We start from the raw sequence: 14747 nt of genomic DNA on the forward strand, positions 1-14747 counted from the left end.
ATAAGTCAGTCCAATGTTAGCCTTCTTAAAAATGTCACGGAAAACAGAAAACGTAACTCCTTTCACGAGACTTTCTACAAAAAACGCATGTGAAATTGACAATCCCGATGTCCGGGCCAAAGTACCGATTCTGTTAATTTCTATCTCTTTTTTGTTTTGCTTATTTCTTGTAAGTAAAAGTGAGCTATGAAACCCTGTTGGTAGTCGAGGTACATTTACTTTATGCCGAGAATATGCTGACGCTAACAACTTGTTTCCAGAAACCCCGCACTAAAGCAACCAGAAAAGTGTTTTCTACCTTTTTGGCATTTCCATGGCCATACTTGAAGCTTTGATATGCCATACCAAAGTCCGTCACTTTGCAAACATAGTTGTTATCGAGGAGAACGTTTCGAGCCGCCAGGTCACGATGGATGATCTATCAGAAGACAAGGAGCCAGAATATAAAAGGTAAGAAACGATAGGTTTATATAGTACACCGCTGAATCAAATGTCGGAGGATGTTCGAACAATGAATGAGCTAAAACTAAGGCAGCCCTATGTAATGATTTAATGCTGACAAACCAGAATATCTACTTTCTTTATCAGAAAAAATGCATTTTTATAACAACGAAAATAACGATAACGATAACAGTGATAACGAAAATAGTAATAACTATACTAATAATCACAATAATTATGAAATGAAATTTAGAAATGGTAAAGCAACAGAGGACCCGTTGTACTCCAAAAAAGAAAAAGATCAGTAAGATGGTTTTCTCTTCACCTTTGTTTCCTTTTACAGATTTCTGAGGAGTTCCATTTTTCCCTTTGTTTTATTTTTTAAGTGTTGCAATAAGGTTTTTGGGATCAATATCACTATTTGGGCAACTGCTCACCTACCCCTCCCCTAACCCAACATTAACCCTAAGTTGTTATCAATAGACTGTTGTTGGGTTAGGGGAGGGGTAGGTGGGCAGTTGCCCAGATACTGATATTGATCCGGTTTTTCTATACATATACAGCGCAGATTATTTACACTGCACTCGAATAGCCAAAACAAACCAGCAGCGCATACTCGATCTTTGACAAGTGCATGGAATTGTTTTTTAGGCTTAATTTTATACCATCCCAGATAATTATATCTGGGATCTTTTTAGGCTGAGCAACCGAATTATTATGAATCTTATTTTCATATCTTTTGGCTCTTTTTTTTTGTGACATCTGCCAATGTCAACAAAGAGGTTTATCTAATTCAAAAGCTCTCATAAATGTTGCCCAAAATCCGAGCTATTGAAAAATAAAAAGTTTAATTCTCTGAAAGATTTTTCTGAGTTAGACTTGACATGTGACAAGTATTCCACTTACCCCTCGCGTTCCAAGGAATACCATGCCGGCGGCGATTTGTTTGGCAAACAGCACGAGATCGTAGTTGTTCAGATCCTGAGCTCTTCCCTCACCAAGATAATACCGATCCCTCACTCCTCGGCATTTTCTCAGGTAGCCAAGCAGATCACCACATGGCAAGTACTCCATGATGAGTATGGGGTGAACGTAAGTGACGTAAAACAAAAGAAAAAGCAAATAAACCCCATGTCAAGGCTCCTTATTGTACACCAAAGATAAAATTGCTGATGGCTTTCTTCATAACTTCACTTTTAGCTTACCTTTATCAGAATTTACTTTCAAAAATTTGCCACAGGTTAAAGGGAGAAAGCCGGTTAGCCCCGTTAATGAGATTTCAAGCTGTCAGACCGGATCTTAATGAACTGTTGATGGATACATGCTCTCGAAGAAAAACAGTCTGGTTGCCACAAAAAAAAAAGACAAACGTGGCTCCATTAACGTCCTAGTTACGGAACTCATTTTAAGAGGTTCTAAGAGGGTTCATTCAGCATTTGTAGTATCGTTAGTAACACATACTTAAAAAAGATGCTGTACGCTTAGTACTTACTTTCTGTCGTAACACAGCCCATGAACTTTACAATGTTTGGCGAAACGTTTTCACCGATAAGTTTCCCTAGCTCAATTTCTCTCATCAAACATTTCCTTCCTTCCTCTCCAGCAGTGGCTACAACAAAAGTATACATTGATAGAGACACATTCTGATTAATACTTTTGTTCCATGCGAGTTCAAGCCAGAAAGAATCCGGTAGAGTTACAAACCTCGCATCTTCTTATTACCGTTTGGATGATAATTTTCGCAGTTAGCAGATTGCCCAACTCACTGACCTCGGCCACGGTTGAGTTGACTGTGAGTATAAAGGCCGAATCGGAACCAGTTGAGGTTTAAATCCTACCAATAATTCTTGCTTTCTTTATTTTTACCATCACTGCAGATGCTTCACATCTTTCGTTCGGTAAATGTCTTTTGCCAGCGAAAAGCACCGTGTAGTCAGACTGCTAACGTCAACCCGGGATAATCAGTCACTAGTAAGTGGGGAATAGGTCCAAAGGGAGAAAAAAAATTCTACTGGATTCAGCAGCGGATCTAGAGGAAGGATTCAGCGCTGCCTCCGCACTCCCCCCGGGGGGGGGAGTGTTGCGGATACTAACCCATACTAACCCCCTACTAACTCATGCCTGTGACCTTTTACACTACTTGCTGGAAACAAGAATTATTGCAGGACCACTTTTACGACCAAACTGGTTGATTATCTCCTTTGTTTGTTTGCTCCTTCCCCGTCTTCTTTTTTTTTGAGTGAAGAAGAAGGGGTGTGCGTTGGTCGAGAAGTAATTTTGGACCACCCCTTCCCTTCCCCTCTCTCCTCAAATAAAACATTTTTATAACCACCCCTGAGATCAACATATGTATCAATAGAAAAAATTGAAGGAGGCTTACGCGTGAAACACTTAGCGGCCACCGTCCGATTTCCAGGTTGTCCATTTGGTGAACTCAGGAGAGCTCTCCACACGGCTCCGAACGCCCCTCGTCCAATGACGTCTTGTAGCAGGACACGGTTGACCGCAACCTCCCACTTATCTGCCTCTGCATTCAATGGCTCCATCTGAATTGCCTGCTCTTGGTCAGGACTAAATATAGGAAGTCAACATTGTATACTTTCAGGTTCAAAACAAAGAAGAGTGATAAAAAGAAAAGAGAAATCAGAGGGTAAAAATTTGATTTGCGAGGATAACATGATTGGCGAGATAATCTCTCTTGCTGATAGTGAGAAAACAATGTTTTTAATAAACCAAGAACATAAATTATAACAAAACATATCAGTAATTATTGTTATTTAGTACCCTGTGTCAATCGGATGAAGTTGAAATCAAACAAGAAACAGTTGGTTTTAAATCAAAAAATTGTACGTGCATTTCAATTTTTTTTAGTACTAAATCTAAGGATAAATCTAACCGAAAATAGGTTGAAGATACTAATGAGATAAAAAAATTAAACAAAGGAACTAATGAAGCTGATTCTAACAACAATTGATGCATGTTAATAATGCATCATAAGCACGACAAAAGTAAAGTCACTGCGATATGATTTTTGTTATCGTCATCATGCAATGGTGTAGTTATTTTTATCTTCTCTCGATGAATTTGATGAATATAAGATAAAATCGTTGACTTACAGTGCCATAGCTGCAATTCCAAATGATGAATTAAAGGGGATAAAGAAGGTAAAACTTTGCATTAATTTATCAAATCGAATATTCTAATCCAATTTCTGTGTAATGGCAGAATAATTTGAACTTGCACAGATTAGGAGGGACGTGATATTTGCTGAATTTATAATTATTTTCAACACACTGTTAAAAATAATGGAAATGATAATGATACCATATACAGATGTGAAAAAACTCTGCATTTTTTGGCGGCACGCGAGTGATTCTTATAAAAATATCTCCACTCTTAGACTCTTAGCTCAGTGTATCCCACCCCCCCTCAGTAGACATATTCAATACGTTTAAACATTTCCTTATTTTACTTGCAGACGAAGAAATCTGAAATGACACAGAAAAATGGACGTCACCTTTCCGACGCTTGCAGAAATACCAGGCAATTAGCGAAATAACAATCGCTGCCGCCACTGATCCACCAATGTAATACCACAAAGTGTTGAAACTTTGCATAGCTCGTGGCACTTGCTTAGCTAATTGTGTCAGATAAATATGTGGCCATTAGAAAAATCTCGTGAAATCTAGTAATAAAAGTTCTACTAAAATTTAAGTTGTTTGGAATAGCTTTGGAATAGCTTGGCATATTATTTAACCCGTGATTTACACCTGCTCTTAAAAACGAAATACCTGAATTTCACAGAGCGATGCAAGGTAATTTCATGTAAACGAGTAAGGTGACCCATAGTCTTAATCTATTTGCAAATATATTTTTTTTAATCGGTAAATTCGTATGTTTTTTTAAGACACAACGGTAATACCAGCTTACCTTTGACGTTTATTTTAACAAAGGAACGGGCAACAAAACCGAGATTGTTACGTGCCTCACAAAAATACACACCACTGTCCTTCTTCACAACTCCAGTTATAGCAAGTTAACTCTTTTTTGTCATCGAATCGTGTATCAATCTTTGCTCTTTCGAGTGGTGAGTCTCTATCTTTTTTCCAAGTTACATATATTGTTTCACTAATGAAAATTTATCATGAGATCATGACTCCTTAGTTCCTTGGTCTTCGGTATTTTAAAGGAAACGGATGAAAAGAGAGAAAAAATAGGTCTATTTAAATTTGGCTTAAACTTAAAAAACAAACGCTTTGTTAAGTTACAAGTTTGATAAATGACGTAAACAGCAATATAGAGTTTACCTGTCACATCGATCCAGAAGGAAGATTTTGCTTCAATATCATCATATTTAGCAGTACATTCATAATTGCCTTTATCTTAAAGCGTCGCTCGTCTAATAACCAGGGTGTTGTTTTTACTAATTAGCACTCCATCTTTGGTCCAGTTGACAGATACTTTTGGATCACCTCCCAAATAACACTCTTCTTTAAATGGGGAGTTAAATGCAATGGTGAGATTTCTGAATTCTTTAATACGGGGTGGAACTGCAAAGTAAGCATGTAAACACAAATTACAAATTAGAAGCCACCCCAATCCCCCCCGCCCGCAAAAAGAAAAAAAAATTAATAAAAAGAATAAATAACAATTAAAGAGAAGAACAAGAAGAAGATGAAAATGAACCACTTTTTGATCATATCAAACGAATACTTCCAAAAACCATGTCAGTCAGACTATATTACTAACTTAACCATGAAATCATCAAATTTTTAGAGCGAAAACACAAGAGCAATTGTAAAGACTTTCCAGTTCTTCGCAATAAATAACTAATGAGGTGGTCTGAAAAAATTATTCATTCAGGACCTGGTCCTCACTGGTGAATCAGCCGCAGGTAATAGCTGAAAGCCCTTGCATTTTTTTCATTTTTCTGATAATTTTCTGCGATAACCCTACCCTTAGCTCAGACCCAGACCCCTTAATTTAGAGTCGGGCCCACTGACTATTGATCCACACTCCGTAGACATATCAAATGCATAATTGATTTATAATACGGTTGTGAGCTTTACGAACATACCCTTTACAAAAATGTTAACGTCTTTGGTGGAAACGCCTGCTACATTCTTTGCCTCACAAGTGTACCGCCCTTCGTCCTCCTTTGTTATCTCAGTAAAGAGGAGAGACAAACTATTTCCTTTCAATGTAGTATTCTTGAGCCAGGTGATCTGAGGTTCAGGGCGACCTGCCACAACTTCACACGTCAAGTTCACACTGTCTCCTTCTTTGATGAGATTGGGTGCTCCAGAAATAACCACTTCTGGTCGAACTAAGAGGTAAATAAATGACATGTCCTTGGAAAATAGGAGGTATTCCAGTATCATTTACACTGATCACATTAGACACCGTAACTAAATGAACATTTGATAATGACTCTAGCGCTTTATATGTATTATAATCGTTTGTCAGATCGTGGACCTTTCGAACTTCGTATTGAGGTCTACATACTCCTATTATCTCGCACCAATTTACGAAAGACAGAAGGCGCATCCATGGGGAGTATGGTCTTCGCCGTTATTGCCAATCTACACAAAGAGAGTTATAGGAGCAATCGATATCCTACCAGCGAAGGATCTGGAAACGCTATGTATATGACACAAGCAAGAGCCCGTGGTTTGTAAGATTCCCAACAAGTACGCCAAAGTTTACATCAGCGGAACAGGCAGACCTATGCAAGTAAGGTTAAACGAGTAATATGGCAGATCGAGAAACGACATGCTAAGACAAAGGCCTCTGCAGTTTCAGAAGAAACCTGGAAACCACCTGCTCTGGACTGAAGTGGAGAAGAAACATGGATGCTGACAACAAGAAACACAATAAACAGGATAATTTTGCGACAGTAGACTCCAAAAGAACATTTGGTCAAAGTGTGCCAATCGAAGCCTGTGTGGGATTCCAGCCAAACAGAGAGTTTCATAAGGTCATGCACATCTACCGACCTTATAGTACGAAGAAGACACAATATTCAGTCAAAAAGTCGCGATCCATATCCAAAGTGACTTCATGGCGAGACAAACGATTATACTGCATTCAGAAAGTGAATTTGTCACCACAACCAACAGAAGTCGATTTAAGCACATTACCAGAATAAAAAGAAATTATAAACTTCATCAAAGGGGACTTACTATGAGTTATGACGAGGAAACCACACTGTTGACAAATAACTTAAGTATAACTTTTTTAACCCTACTTTCAAACAACTAAAATCAACAAACGTATTCACGATAAAATGTCGCTTCACATGGCTGCGGATATGAACAGCGAAAAGGTTTTGAAATTGAGTAAATTAAATTAATCACATTTGAAGAACTGACTTGATGACTTTCTATATATTATCTCATTGGTCACTCACTTATAACTGTCACTTGTATGTGTTTATCTTTGCTTGTGACCCTCTTTGGTCCTTTAGTTTGTTTCATGGTACAGGTAAATGTTCCATCGTCTTCAGGCTTTACATAACTAATACGCAGGCTTCCGCTGGATACTGGAGTGAATCGTCTCGTATCTATGGACTTTCCTCCTTTCTTACTCCAAGAAATCTGTGGACTTGGTTTTCCATCAGCACTACAGCTTATAATGCCAGACGTGTACGCGGTAAAGGTTTGCTGGACCAAGGTCTTCTCAGTAAATCTTGCTGTTGAAAGGAGTAATGAAAAGTACTAATATTATAGCTACACTTTTGAAAAGTCAGAAGTGTACTTGTCTTACATGACATTGTCCTGCATGTTAAGCCTATTTCTACAAGATAAAAATGTGTTTTCATACCATTAATATAGACAATGTAATATTGAATATGTTCCAATATCTGGCATTCATATACTCCTCCATCAGACAGTTGCACATCATCAATGACCAGATCACCATTGTCTTCAGCCCTGATCCTTCGAGAAGAAGAGTTTGTTATTTCAAGCTTTAGCCCATTGATGACCCATCTAGCATGATTGGTTTTATTTTGTATAGAGCAGTGAAGCCTTTCTGTGCTACCAATATCAAAATAGAGTTCATCTCTAAGCAACACTTTCTTGTTCTCTGCAAAAAAAAGGTTCAATTTAGAAGATGTCAAAATAAGTAAAATTTTTTGAAATTAACACTACAAGAAGGGATACAAAAGATGCATATATTTACCTGTACTAATGCCTTCATTGGGAAATGTTTTGAACTTTGTCGTACTCAAAACTAAGTTACATTACTCCAAACAAAATCATGTTAGCCGTTATTAAAGTAATGTAACCTTTGAACAGAATAATATTGCATCCAAAGAAGTTATGAAACCCATTAAAAAAAAGGTAACCCTTAACTGAAGTCAGATAATCTTATAAGCAGTCATATTACCTTCTTGACAGTCATGTACACCTTAGCTAACGTTATTCCACCTCAAGACCAAACTGAATCATCTATAAGAAGGGTAAATTTCTTAAGAAACTGTGGTGCTACGTCTGTGGGAGAGTATAGCACCCGCTCTGACGAAGGGCTAACGCTCGAATTTTAGCTTTGAAACTCTTTACGGAGGCAAATTTACATTATCAACTAAGTTGAAGAAATCAAAATCATCTAAGTTATTTTAAGCCAATTCATGTTACCCTGAACTAAGTCATGTCATCCCCAGTCAAAGTCATGTCGCTATCTAAAGCGTAAAATCTGCGAACAGATATATGCTTGTCCGCGAGTCATTCTTTACCAGAATGTTTTTAGAAATGGTCTTCTGGTCTTCTGTAGATCTCAATTTACTCTGATTTTCCTCCACTCAGAAGGTCAATGGGAAGAAAAAGACAACCACGAAAACCGGAATAACTAATCAGACCTAAAAATTTAGTTGCTTACTTGGTTGACACAACGCTTGAGAACCCTTGCCATCCGATTGACATTGAGATGGAATATTTGACTTTCCATCAAGGCGATTGCATAATGCAAGTTCTGACTCCTCTCCGGTGCAAGAGACATCAGACATTGCAAAAGGTATTCTCTCATCCTTCACTTCTGACCCAACAAATTCCGCCAAAGCCTCTTCAAAGCCAAGTTGACGACAAATAACTTTGACTTCTTCCTTATACAAGCAAATAAATAACACCAAAATTGTTAAAATGACTGCAACTCCTGCACACCTGTAACAGGACGGTATTTGAAAAAAGAAATTATTTGTAAAAAGCTTTGAAAGAAAATCCTTTGGGGTCATTTGGAAATCTTTGGAAATCTTTATAATTATTAAATATATTTTGGAAATTCTGGAGGAGCCTCCATTGAGTCTGTTTGAGAATCTACAAATGTGGCGAATGTGGAAAAACATAGGAAGAAAATAATCTTCACTATAGAGTCAGCAATTTAATGAAATTAAGGAAAAAGGACTGTGGGAAAATTCAGAGCTTTGGGCAATCTATGGTGTAAAACTGCGTGAAAAACTGCAATATTCTATAGGATTTCTTTACAATGCTCTGAACAATGAAAACTGTATGCAAACTTTAAACAACCAAAGCTGATTGTAAACTATAAACCACAAAAACAAATGTAATATGCCAAAAATCATTTAACTTTCAGCACTATTGGGTTCAAAATTTTCCTCTCAAAAATTGAATGTGATACAATTAGCACAGGGTTACATTCTGTAAAGCCATATCCAGGAACTAAGACACATCAAGCTTCTTTTTCAAGTAATAAGGCCCTTCCAATGAGTGTAAAGAACCCTTGGACAATTATTATTCCATCAAAAATGAAAGCTTAAGACTCACCAAGTTTCTGTGTGTGTTGAGTGAATATCTGTGAACAAATGATAGCTGAGATATATTGACAAAATGTATGCAACTCCTGAGATTGCTAAAATAGAAGTCTGAAAAACAAACAGGCAACTGAGGTTGTACACTCTTGGATGAATAAAATCACATGTTAACTGTATGTAAAATAATAATAATTATTCTTTGTATCTACCACACAGGTAAATAGTGCTTTTAGAGGGCACTGGTTGACTGGTGCAGAAATAATAAGCAAGTACTGTTTTGTTCCATCCAGTTAAAGAAAAAATTCTGCATCAGCAATTTAATTTCCAACCATTTTATGGTTCATTGACTGAAATAAACTTATTTTTTAGTTCATGCAAGGAATATATTAAAATGACTATTCACCTCAGTTTTGGGGACAGTGGTGGATAGTTACCTCACTGCTTTGCATCTCAGTAGATAACCATTATCATTCACCTCCACTTTGGTAAATAATTGTTAAATTGCTAATTTAAATAATTAACATAAAGTTGAACTAAAATCACTTTTACATGTAGCTTCTGATTTCACAGAAGATACACAATCTCAGTCATTGCTTACAATAGACAAAGTGAAAAAAAAAAAGAACTAAGACTACTTAGTCACTGTAAATATAAAAAGGGACCCAAATGCTGTTAATGAAGGCCCACAGAGGCTTAGTTAGATAGAATACCTTAACTATAACTGGTTGGTCTTCAATCTCATTCACAAAAGATTGACTGATGTACATCACCACTAAAACAGCTTGTATTGCCTCAACAAACAAAAGTGCAAATTCTGAACACTGAAGAAGCTTCAGATAGCACCAGACCACAATGGTTGGGGCTGTGTTGAAAGGGAGGAAAAGGAGAACAGCAAATGACAGCAACTGTAGCATAGGTATTGCAGATTTCTAAAGGGTGAACAAAAAATAAAAAAGAGCAGATTACACATTTAAATTCACCGCAGTTTTTGTGTTTGAATATGGCCTTAAGTGTTCTCTGAGGATGCATAGAGAGGATGACGGCAAATAAGTACTTGTTTGAACAGGAAGGACTGATTTTTAAAATGTAAAGAATGTGTTCACTTTAAATTGATCATGATCTACTTTGTTTTAGATTTTATTGTTCATTTATTAACTTTAAACCTTCCAAGAAGTAAAATACATTCTGTCTTATGATAAGGTAATAATCAAGGTATTTCTTCTCTTTGGATAAGCAGTGTGTTGTGTTGCATACCATTTGTGCTTGTTGTTCCCATTCATTCCTGCATATCTTCGCCCATTTCCCCTTGTAAAATACTTCCACTCTTCCTCCATACTCCACATTTGCGCCTTTCAAGCGAACAGGAACTTATGAAATAACAAAAATTCGAATTTATAAGGATGGAAATCACTAATTATCGAGAAGCAAGAATGCCTATAAAACACAAAATGATAAATAGTTCATGCCAGTCTAAGTGTTTTGTTTAAGTGAAATTCTAGGTGCAAATTATCGTTTGTTGTCAGATGTCAATCACGATGTTTTCATAGTTTCCCTGCTGCGATGTTTCCGACGGACCTCTTTTACATTGCTTCGTGACTGTGCTTCAAATTGTTAAACTCATCATTTACCCTTAAATAAGACAAACCAGATTTTTTTTGGCAAAAATTTTAGAACATTTAAGACGTGTTTTCTTAGCCTTAAAACGTTTACTTTCAGAGAACACAATGGGGTGATTTACATTTTAAGCTAGAAAATCGAGAGAAAGACGTTTAGTTTAGTATAAGTAAAGTAAAAAATTGTGAAATTCCCAAATTGCACGAAAGAGAGAGAAAAAGGAAACTAGAAGGATGCAATAGTTTCAAGGAAACTTAATGGAGGGTTTAGAGGTTGTGAAGTTCATGGAACTCAAATGCATGACTGCGCAAACGTCTTAGGATGTAAACAGTAGAAACAATTTTTAGCGTTAGAAACCTTTTTAGAACCAAAAAGATACCCGAAGACGAACAATCATTGTTCTCGGGAAAGTTTTCATCTCTGGAGTGTGAGTAAATCTATCAAGTTACCATCTTTGGAAATCATGTGGATATTACATGAGTGCAGTTCATAATTACCTTCGCAGACTTGTTGTTTCTTTACCACGTTCTTTTGACATGTGGTCGGAATTGTACAGTTGTAGTGGGTGGACATTGAAGCATTGCCACGTTCTGCGTACCATGTTTCATTAGCATAAACACCGTTGTTATAGTAGCCCATGGCCATGCAGACTGAATTTTTATCTGCGTCATCCCATTGACTGGTACAAAGCGTTTTCCAGCTGCTATTTGAGAATATCTCCATTGTACCGACAGATGGGTTCCCCTTTGTTTCAAAACGCAGGGGAAATCCTTCAAAATATTCAACAAAAAAACTGATAAATAAGGATAAAAATAAACAGCGTGGACTACTTCAGCTTGTGTAAATTCTTGTGTTGATGATGTTCCCATATAATTACCTAGAAACAGAGGTCCTAGCATTGTTGAAAAATTTATTTTCAGTTTTGTGGTGGAAGAATTTCCTGTGTAGCTAACTTGATTTTCTTTACCAGAAGGTCAATGCCAAAACGTTATTTAGTATCTGAGACCCTCGCATTATTAAACATGTTTCTTGTCAAATTAATAAAGGGGTAATTTTCTAAGGAAACTGTGGTGCTGCGTCGGTGGGAGAGTAGAGCAGGTAATTTAGTGTTAACAACTGGGTTGAAAACGTAAATTGACTACCGTAATTGGCCAAGAATAAAATAGCTGACGTTTAGAGCTCTAACCCTCATTAGAGCGATTGGAGGAATGGTGGGTTGCGTGTGGGTTTATATGCAGCAAATGGAGCTACGCTATTGGTGGGAATATGGTGATGAGAAAACAGGAATAAATTAGTTGAATGAAAAGCGCTCGTGGACACCGTTGGGATTAAGAGTGCCGATTTGGAAGATAAATTTTTTCTAGTATTTTTATAACTGCCTAGGTGTAAGGAAAGGCCGCAAACTGCCATATGTTGTTTAGAATGATTAGGGAGATTTAAGTGTCCAGCGACTGGTTTGGATGCATCCTTGTCATTTCTTTCCACGTCGCGAAGGTGTTCTCGGAATCGGTCACCTAGTCGTCTAACTGTTTCACCAATGTATAACGTATTGCAATAAGTGCAAGTTATGTAGTAAATGACGTTGGCGGAGGTACACGTGAAGTGATCAGTGATCTAAATTGATCTCTCGGGTCCTGATATTTTCTCTACGTTATGAATGAAAGGACAAGTTTTGCATCGTGAGTGAGCGCATTTGAAAGTTCTAGATTGGTCATTGGTTTGAAATGAACATCTGACCAAAAAGTTACCTATGTTTTTGTCACGTTTGAATGAAATAAGTGGGGTTGCGACAAGATAGAATCAGTCTTTGAATCGTTTTGGAGTAATTTAAAGTTTTTAAATGATAGATTTAACCGCGTGGTTGTGAGGGTGAAATGTGAGAGTGAATGGAATGCAGTCCGCAGTGTTTTCCTTCTCAGTCGTTTGTGGTGCTGACTGTCGATCAATTTGTTGGGCACGGTGATGGCCCGCTTGAACGACAGAAACAGGATAGCCACGTTTATCGAAAAACTGACGGCAAAATTAGAGTCGTCACTACATAAACAACGAAGTCTGAGAAACTGTGAAAAGGGTATGGAATTCTTAACGTGCGATAGATGTGAAGATAAATACAACAAGTAACTGTGTGAATCTGTAGGTTTGTAGGAAACACTAGTGCATAAATCGTTGTCGTCAATTGAAATTTTGATGTCTAGACGTCATGCTGCATATAAAGCCACAAACAACCCACAATTCCTCAAATCGCTCTGACGAAGGGCTAACGCTCGAAACGTCAGCTTTTTTACTCTTTATGGTGGCCAATTTACGTTTTCAACTCAGTTGTTAACGCTAAATTAACTGCTCTTTCAAAAAGAGCATGGTTTATTCCGTATATGTACAGAGTTTGCAATTATGAAGGATTTCTGGCTTATAATGACTCTTAATAATTTATGCATTTCACATACTTGGCCTGGATAATGATGTGATTAAAGTTCAAACTCAGAAGTTCCGTTTATTTGTTTTTGTTCTAACTGTTATTCCTGTATTTGTTTATTTTTGTTTCAACAAAGAAGTTTTTAGCCACTGAAATTAAAAAAGCTGCAATTTTTATGTTACCTTCAAGGCAACTGGACATGTTGCTACATCCTCTCAGAAGTGCACCGGTCCCATTGCAGTGTTTCCCACCATATGCTGGTTCCGGATTGGTGCATTCTCTCTTTCTTGTTTGTATACCACCAACTGCCTTTGTACAGTTACTCCAGGAGTTCCACTCACTCCAGCCACCATCTACCTCTAACAATGTTGCAAGCAAGAACATTTGATAAACAACCATAGACGACATGTTTGGATCATTTAACAAAATATGTAAGACAGTGCTGCAGTCTATATTTCTACCTTTCTCTATAATTACTTTGAATTTTCAAGCTAACATTTGGTTATGGTAAGCTCATTAATTTAGTATTTAGCGATGCTGTAGGGTTTGCAATGAACTTATCGAGATACGCTTGTAAGTGCAAAAATATAATTTGAAGGTGATAATGCGACGCGACCACAAACGCCACATGGGAGTCCGTGCCGGTCTGTTTCTATCTTTATTCTCATCTTGATAGTTTCCAAACAGACCCCGTCTGTCTGGAAACTGCAAGATGGTTGCAAGAGAGAAGTCAGACCGTAACAAGGCTATTACCACACTGTAGCCAAGCTGCAACACAACAGAGGTAGGACTTCTGGGACCCCGAAGCAAAACTAGGGAAGGATTGGTAAAAAAAAAGCACCATAAGAAGTTTCTGTCACCCACCCCTTTTTTTAAGACATGGAAAAGGAGAACAGGATGTCTGACTTCTCTCTTGTCAAAACGTCTGACTTCTCTCTTGCTACTGTCTTGCAGTAGAAAGACAGTAGCAAGAGAGATCAAACTGCAACAAGGTTATCACTACACTGTAGCCAAGCTGCAACACATCAGAGGTAGGACTTCTGACACCCCGAAGCAAAACTAGGGAAGGATTGATAAAAAAAAAAATAAAAGTAAACCATAAGCAGTTTCTGTCACCCTCCCTTTTTCAAGACATGCAAAAGGATAACTGGATATCATGACTGCGAAGCAAGGTTACCTGTCAGAGAAGGAATACACATCAAGGAAAATTTGTCTCTAAGAATATTTAAGGAACTTAGCTTCCGCTAAAGAAGACATGCAGACAAGCCTTTTACAGGAATAGCAGGCTCAATAATTATAGCAATTCCTTTGAAAAACACCATGACACGGAGGAGAGAGAGGGAAGGAGGAGAAAGAAAGGGTTGTGGCCATGACGATGGCAACTGAGTAGCAGTTGAATGAAATCTGCTGTTTTAAATATCTATCAGCAGCATCTAATAAAAGTTAAAAGAATGTTACAACAACAGAACAATTAGATCTTTATTGTTACAATCAATAACCACATGACCTAAC

General features: G+C 37.4%; 1 pseudogene; it reads right to left on the bottom strand.

The window, feature by feature from the left end:
• The window catches only part of LOC131782904 (fibroblast growth factor receptor 3-like), a 34630-nt pseudogene that overhangs the window by 4732 nt on the left and 15151 nt on the right, over positions 1–14747 (bottom strand).

The sequence above is a fragment of the Pocillopora verrucosa genome, chromosome 11 (assembly GCF_036669915.1).
Source record: "Pocillopora verrucosa isolate sample1 chromosome 11, ASM3666991v2, whole genome shotgun sequence".
NCBI classification, from domain to species: domain Eukaryota; kingdom Metazoa; phylum Cnidaria; class Anthozoa; order Scleractinia; family Pocilloporidae; genus Pocillopora; species Pocillopora verrucosa.